The sequence below is a fragment of the Saimiri boliviensis genome, chromosome 2 (genome assembly GCF_048565385.1).
Source record: "Saimiri boliviensis isolate mSaiBol1 chromosome 2, mSaiBol1.pri, whole genome shotgun sequence".
NCBI classification, from domain to species: domain Eukaryota; kingdom Metazoa; phylum Chordata; class Mammalia; order Primates; family Cebidae; genus Saimiri; species Saimiri boliviensis.
In genome coordinates this window covers 235,409,937-235,417,466 of record NC_133450.1, presented here as the reverse complement: position 1 = coordinate 235,417,466, position 7,530 = coordinate 235,409,937, and the positions used below count along the sequence as shown (strand labels likewise).

At 46.9% G+C, this 7,530-nt stretch overlaps 1 pseudogene; it reads right to left on the bottom strand.

The window, feature by feature from the left end:
• Positions 1-5,598: 5,598 nt before the first annotated feature.
• Positions 5,599-6,976, bottom strand: LOC101030370 (interleukin-6 receptor subunit alpha pseudogene; annotated as a pseudogene).
• Between the last annotated feature and the right edge of the window lie 554 nt (positions 6,977-7,530).

The window sequence follows — 7,530 nt, the reverse complement described above, 5'->3', positions numbered from 1 at the left end:
GTTTCCTGACGGAAGCAACATCTTCCTGCAGGAAGATTTTATTCTCTCGAGACCAGAATGAGCCCTACAATTTTCTGTAACCATATTTCTCACTCGATCAAAAATAATTGGGCATTCAAGGAGAGAAAACCCGGCCTGACAAAGAAATAGCAAAAGCTGCTGGCTGCCAGTTTACCTGTAACAAATGCATTTTTGATCATTTAGGATATTTAAAATAGTTGAGAGAGATCTTTCACGTAGGCTTCTTTAGACGTGTAGGGTTCTGGTGCAATGGCATGATCATACACAAAGAAAAAAAATTATGCTGGTTAAAACGTCCCTAAAGTGCCCTTACAGCAGGGCCTCTGCTCTGAATCACTTCTGGGGCTGCCTCCTCCAATATCTCCCAGCTCTTCCCTCAGCTCCATCCCTTCCCTCCTCTGGACCTTGTCTCTGCCACTGGACTTTTCTCAGATGGACATCTGGTGCTGGGTCCAGAGTCCCACAGATGGGTCCAGTGTCCCAGAGCAGATGTGCCAAGTCCCAGGAGGAAAACTTCAAAGCTCCCTTTTTTATGTTTCCCTCCGAATGAGGGCCTGGCTGCCGAAGTCTGGAGCCCTACACAAACAGGCTGAAGACAGAAACTGTCACCTCAAGGGATTCTCAGTGTCCTTTCAGATTTGGGAACCAGGAGATAGAAAGGGAACTGATAGAAAGGGAACCAGGAGTCAGGCTCCTTCAGAGGCTTTTCACAAAGGCTCTCCTATGATAACCTTCGGTTTTATAGAAGCAACTTTGAATTGTAAAACGGTGGAGTTAAAATAACCAGCAACTTTAAAAGGCAATAAAATACCAAGGTGATACCCTTAATGGAAGCGGCAGACCTAATTTTGAGGACTACTTTAAAAGAAGGGTTATTTTGTTCTTAAGAGAGAGCGTGGAGACAGCGTGATACTTTCTTAATGTGCAGTGACTCAATGTTTTTGCTGGAGAAAAAGCACCATCTTCAATACCAACGTGAAGCATCTTATCTCACATGCTGGAGGGCTTGCACTTGGGTGGCTTCTGATGTGCTGTGTAATTACTGACATGGTTTGAGGGGAAAGTGGGACTTCTCTAGTGGGGAGAACAGATGCAGTGGCTCTGGAACATTTGAAGAACCTCACACACACTGAAGGTGCTGCTTTAAGAAAGTCCAGGTTGGGCGCGGTGGCTCAGGCCTGTGATCCCAACATTTTGCGAGGCCAAGGCGGGAGGATAACCTGAGGTCAGGAGTTTGAGACCAGGCTGGCCAACAGGGTAAAACCCTGTCTCTACTAAAAATATGAAAACATAGCCAGGTATGTTGGTGGGTGCCTGTTATCCCAGCTACTCGGGAAGCTGAGGCAGGAGAATTGCTTGAACCCAGGAGGCAGGGTTTGCAGTGAGCTGAGATCGTGCCATTGCACTCCAGCCTGGGCGAGAAGAGTGAAATTCTGTCTAAAAAAAAAAAAAAAAAAAAAAACAAAGAAAGTCCGGTGCTGGATGCCAAGAAAAGGAACCAGCACTGAGAAGAGCTAACATGAGCCATAGGAAGGAGTCAGTGTCTAATGTTTGACTGCCAGTGGGGATAACAGCAGTACCGGTTTTAGAGGATAATTTGGAGTATTGATTTAGGCTGATGTAAAATTATCAGCTCATCTGGTTCAATATTTTCATGTTCTTCTCATGTTTTGTTTTATCTCGGCTTATGCACTGACTGGGGGACAGGGAAATACCCTACTGTCAGGTTATGAAGATGAAGAAAAGCCAGATACCATCTGTGTCAATCCTACTAAGCTCAGAGGTTGCAGAATGGGGTGGTTGTGCCTGCAGAGGAGAGCCTTCGGTATCGAGAAACCATAGCCAATTGCTTCTCCCTGCACTGGGAAGTGCTTAGCTGTGGGAGAGGCATCGGGTAACAGTTCAATACATGTTAGCTATATTGCTCTGTTGCTATTGTCATAAATGTTTGCTCATGTATAACAGCTACAGCCCTTTGATAACAGCCGATATTTAGCCCACAATTACCCTAACAAGTTCTCAAGTAATTTTGGGAAGAGTATTAAACATCTGGTTCCAGGGACCTAAATGATACGATTATCTCCTCATCTTTATGAATGGAGACCAACAGCTTCTAAAGATTTTGTATCCCTCAAAGCAAATTTCTTCCATTTCCTTTTCTTTCTTTCTTTCTTTCTTTTTTTTTTTTTTACCTGCCTCAGGTTTATTTGTACAAATAGCACAGGAGGACCCCAGCCCCATGCAGACGGCAGCCCAGGGGGTCGCACCAGTCCTTCTGTCCTCACGTCGGCAGACAGAGAAGTCAACTCTGAAGCCTTTGCAGGGGCCTGGGCAGCTTTGGGAGCCTGAGCTGGAACTGAAGCTGCAGCTGCAGCCTGGGCCTTGGGTTCATCCTTGGCCTTGGACTTGGCCTTTGGCCGGCACAGCCTGAGCCCCTTGGCAATGCGGGCATGAGCACGCTTCCCACACTTGGGGTGGAAAATGTAGGCAAGTCCGTCCAGCATGTGGCTGGCAACCTGTGGGATCTTGGGCTTTCCGAGGGCCCTGACGGCTTCGGCACCTGCTCTCATGGCCTTGGCATTGTCGGCCTGCGTCTTCTTTAGGCCTTTCTTGCTGTGCATCTTGGCAAAGCGCACGTTCCGTTGGAACTTGGGGTCGACCTCCTTAAGAGATTTGCATCTTTGTGATCGGGGTTTCTTGATAACATTTCTGTGTCGTTATCAGGACTGGTTGTGTGTGGTGTGGTTCTTGGACTTGGCTGTGTCTGCACCTTAAGCTGCTGCTCCCGAAGCACCTAGCACCAGAAGAGAAAGGGGCCATGGTGCATCAGATTCCTTCAGTTTTCTTAATGCTGATGAGTAAAGGAAACAATCTCTTAGGAGTTTAAAAACAGGAAGCTTATGTTTATTTATTTACTTATTTATTTTTTGAGACAAGGTCTCACTCTGTTGCCCAGGCTGGAAGGTAAGGGCATTCTCGTGGCTCACTGTAGCCGTGAACTTCTGGGTTCAACTGACCCTCCCATCTCAGCCTCCAGAGTAGCTGGGATTACAAGTGTACACCACCACACCCAGTTACTTCATAAATATTTTTCTTTTTGTAGAGAGGAGGTCTCGCTATGTCAATCAGGCTAGTTTTGAACTCCTGTCCTCAAGTGATCCTCCTGCCTGAACCTCCCAAAGTGCTGGGATGACGGGCAGGAGCCACTTCACCCAGCCAATCTTTATTTTTCATTTAGTTTTAAAAAACAGCTCACTCTTGCTTGAATTTTGTTAACTTAAGATAAGTTGCCACAAGCAGCAACAGAGTCTAAAATGTGCAGACAAAACCAGCAATGAAAATCACTACTTGTGGAATATCATAACAGCTTGAACCTGGCAAATGGCAAATAAGACAGAGTGATTTTCATCCTTTATACCTGTCTGGTGGTGGTGGTTGGTTTTCTAAAAGGGTAAAAGGATTTTCTAAAATGTACTCAGAAGGTTCTGTGGTCTGGTAAATTTTGGGTCTGTGGTTACATGACTGATTTCGATCACATCTCTACTCTGGGATACCCCAATGCTTGAGGGTTAACTGTCTAGGTACCCAGTAATACCACTGAATTTTCAAATCTTGGCCAGAAAACTTACTTGGTGTGGTCAGTCACTGTGTCATGGCTGGACCATTAGTGGGTGCTTCATTCTAGCTGAGCTGAATCCAAGTCAAAGAACTAAACAGAAAGAACTTTCCCTCTGACAGCAGAGAGCTCACAGCTTTTAGGGTGGGGAATTTCTAGAACGCTGCCTGGTAGAGTGGGGAGACTTCTCAGCACTAGGACAGGGAGTGGGAGACCCCTCCTTCATAACCACCTGGGGTAGTAGCTGCGTTTTCCTCGGAGAAGAGGCGTACTATAAATACAGATTAAAACTAGAATCTCTTCTCTAATAGGGAAAATTACTTTTTCTCCCCCTCCTTTTTCACTTGACCTGCTTTTGGGCTAAACAAGGTTCCTGTGCCTCCCCCACAAGTTATTTCTATAGTGACACAGCGAATACTGGATCTTCCGCCTTCCCCAGAGAAAACAATTGGTGGTCTTTCAAAAAGGCAAATCAAAACACATTCTTGCTGGGTTCCTTTATTTTTCCCCATTGTTTTCCGTGCTATTAAAATATCTTCCCTGCTACTCAGGTTCAGTTGAAAACAAACATGAGATACAACACTTTTGATCTCAGTGCTGGTGGAAGCCCTCTCTACTGCCAGCTCTTCTTTGGGGAAGGTGAGAGACAGAGAGCATTGGTTTTCAGAGGCTGGGGTCACCCTCAGCCCCCTACTACAGGAAGCCATGAAGATCCTGACCCTCATTCCTCTCCTTCCTTTGCATCTCTCCTCCTGAAACCCAAAGCCAATACATTTGCTTCTATATTCAGCAAATGCCTAGGATTATCATTTACATTTAGCAAAATGCTAATTAGGACCTAATTCTAGTTCCCCATTTAAAACCATCAGATCCCAAGATACTGTATCATTCACTCATCCACACCCCCAGCTGTGGGGAAGAAAGGCAGAAAGAGGTTCTTCTCCAGTCTAGGTGGTTTAAGTAAAAGCTGTCCTCAGGCCCAGGAAAACAAAATTGCAAAGGCACTGAGGTTTCAGAATTTGAGCTGGAAGATGTAACCGCACAGACTGTCAGAGCAAGGTGACTGAGGGAGGCTTTGCCTGTAAATCCATCCCACCTGCACATGGTGCAGCTTGTGTACAAGTTTGGGGGTGGGCAGCCAGCAGCTTCTCCTTCACATTGAGGCTCCCTCCCGGCTGCCTGGCTCTGCCCTCCAGAATATCCAACAGAGCATTGATATGGCCCTCTTCATGGTGGCCTGAGCTCACTCTAACCCTCTTAAGCAGGGCATTTGGGAAAGGAGGTTTAAAAACTCAACCACTTCTTTATTCTGAATGGCTGCAGCAGCCTGATTTTCAACTGATCTAGAACATTCTGCCAGGTTCTTCCATAAAAGTGAAGCCAAAGGTTCCACGCCCTGAGATGAGCTGGCAGGACAGTGAGAGGTGGCTTCTGCTGAGCCCTTTGTGCTCTGTCATCCACACAGTGCAGCATGCCGACACCTGTGAAGGGAAAATAAGAGCTCAGCACCCCCAGTTCATCATTCCAAAAGAAAACACATGAGCAGAAAGCTGAGGCACACAAGAAGCTGCCTTTCCTTTTGTTCCTAGGCAGACAGCTACAGATCAAGGTTAAACATCTCCACAGGTAGCTGCTCTATGTTAAAGTGCTCACTTACTGAGCCCAAGATGAATACGTCATTGGCTATTCCTCTGCCTGCTCCTTTTCTCTTGCCACATATGGATTCAGACATGTGGTCATACCCTCCTTCTTCCCACTCCAGCCCACCTGTCCCCTTTAAATACTGAAGTCCTCAAAAGCATCTTTGGAAACAAGGCATAGACCAAACTTTCTGTGATTCCATGTTTGTTTCTGCCAGGCATATTCTTAACCTTGGCAAAATACACTTTTAAGTTGATTGGATGTGGTCTCGGATACTTTTTTGGTTTACACACCCAGCCTGCCGTGTGCCACCTGGCTAGCTATCTGGGGAAGAAGCAGTCTCCATTGTTGATGGCATTAGGCCTCCATGGGTCCCTGGCATCTGGTCGGCCATGGCTGGAGCTGGCATCGGTTCCAAGGCACTGATGGGGAGATGAGAGGAACAAGCACTGGGGTGGGTCTGGGTCTCTCTGGGACCAGCCACTCCAAGAAACACAGCAGGTGCATGCAGATCTTACCGTCTTTCAGACTCTACAACCTCCATGTCTTCTTTAAGCCAGGAAGCTTGTTGCATTTGTAGAACCTCTGAGGAGAATATTGTCATCATCTTTCTTAGCAGTAGGTGTTTGCATGGAGGTGGTCTCAGCAGGAGGACTCCTGGAGTCTGTCCAAAGGGTGCCCATGACCTCTGGGCTCCACTCTCTTCACGAGCCTTGCTCCAGCTCCTCTTGGGCCTGAAGATGTGTCAGGTGCCTCACGCCTTTCCAGGTGTTGTAAAGGACACAGAGATGCTGGAGATCCTTGGCCATCCATGTTATGAACATCTTCAACTGTTCAGCCAGGTATCAAAGCTCAAACTATAGTCTATAGAAACATAAGTTCCAGGAGTGGGTGTCTTGCCAAGTGACGTTGAGCCAGCAGGGCTTTCTGGCCACAGCAATGACTGTGATGTTGACAGGTGGGTGGGGCTGCAGGATTCCATAACCCTCCAACATTTGGGTTGTATTGAACGTGCTTCCAACACTGTTGGTGACACACAGGGACACTCTATGGAAAGAGTAATCTCACTCTGGCACTGCCAACTGGCAGAACTTCTGGGACTCCTGGGAATACTGGCACAGCTCCTGGAAGAGGTTCTGCCTGAGGGTTCTGAAACTTCCTTCCCAGTAGCACAGCCTTGACTCAGAACCTTGACTCCAAAGACTCTACTCACAACCAATGCCTCTGAGGGGGCTCTTTCAGAAGCAGGAGAGCAGGGGCTCCTCAGGAGGAACATCCACCAGCAAAGCACAGACCCGCTGGACAGCCAGCCCGGCAGCAACAATGGTTTCCAGAGTCATGGAGCTGCACAGGCCTCAAAAGCAAACTCCTTCCCACGCCAGCCCATCTGCTGGAGCATGAACCTGCACCAGGATTCCTGTGCAACCAGTGGACAGTGGCATAATCTTCTCCCACTCTGGGCAGGTCAGGGGAATGTGGCATCCTAGTCAGTACATCACTCACCACCTCCAGCGTAGGGCAGCCTCCTGGGTCAGCACTGCCCACTGTGTGGCCAGCAGCACTCAGCAGGTGGCCAGCATGTTTCCTCCTTGACTGATGCCCAATGGTCCCAGAGAGGTGGACAGGTTGGTAGGAACCGGGAGGCAGAGGCAGGGTGGCAGGCAGGCAGGTGGGCTCAGGACAGGGGGCAGCCACCATGAGACTCCCTCTGGTCCTGCTCAGGCTGGCCTAGCAGGCGTCAGGGCAATTTCCTACTCACATAACTTAGAGCAGTGGCAGTGCTGACAATGCAGGAAAACATCTTGAAATTCATTTTGTAAAGTGATTTGGCTGGACCAACTGATTTTTCCATCAATAGTGAAAAAGAGGACCTGTTTCTTCCCAGTCTTGACCTATTAGTGAGATACGAAATTTTGAATCTTTGCCAGTCTAACAGGTATAATTTTAATTTGCATTCTTCTATAATGAGAGTATAAAATTTTCTGAACAATATAAGTTCTTCGTCTATGAAGTAGAAAAATTTAAATATTTTTATGGGTTTGTAAAATTTGAGTCTTGTTTAAAGAGCTTTCTCATCCCCAAACGGATACAATAACTTCCATTATCATCTAATAGTTTATAATTTTGCCTTTTATAATTGCTCACAATACTTTTATACTTTTATCTTACTTTTTAGTGGATGTTTGAGGCTCCTCTCAATGTCCTCAACTCTCAAACAAGTGTTCTTTCTGGAAAAAGTATTCTACTTCACA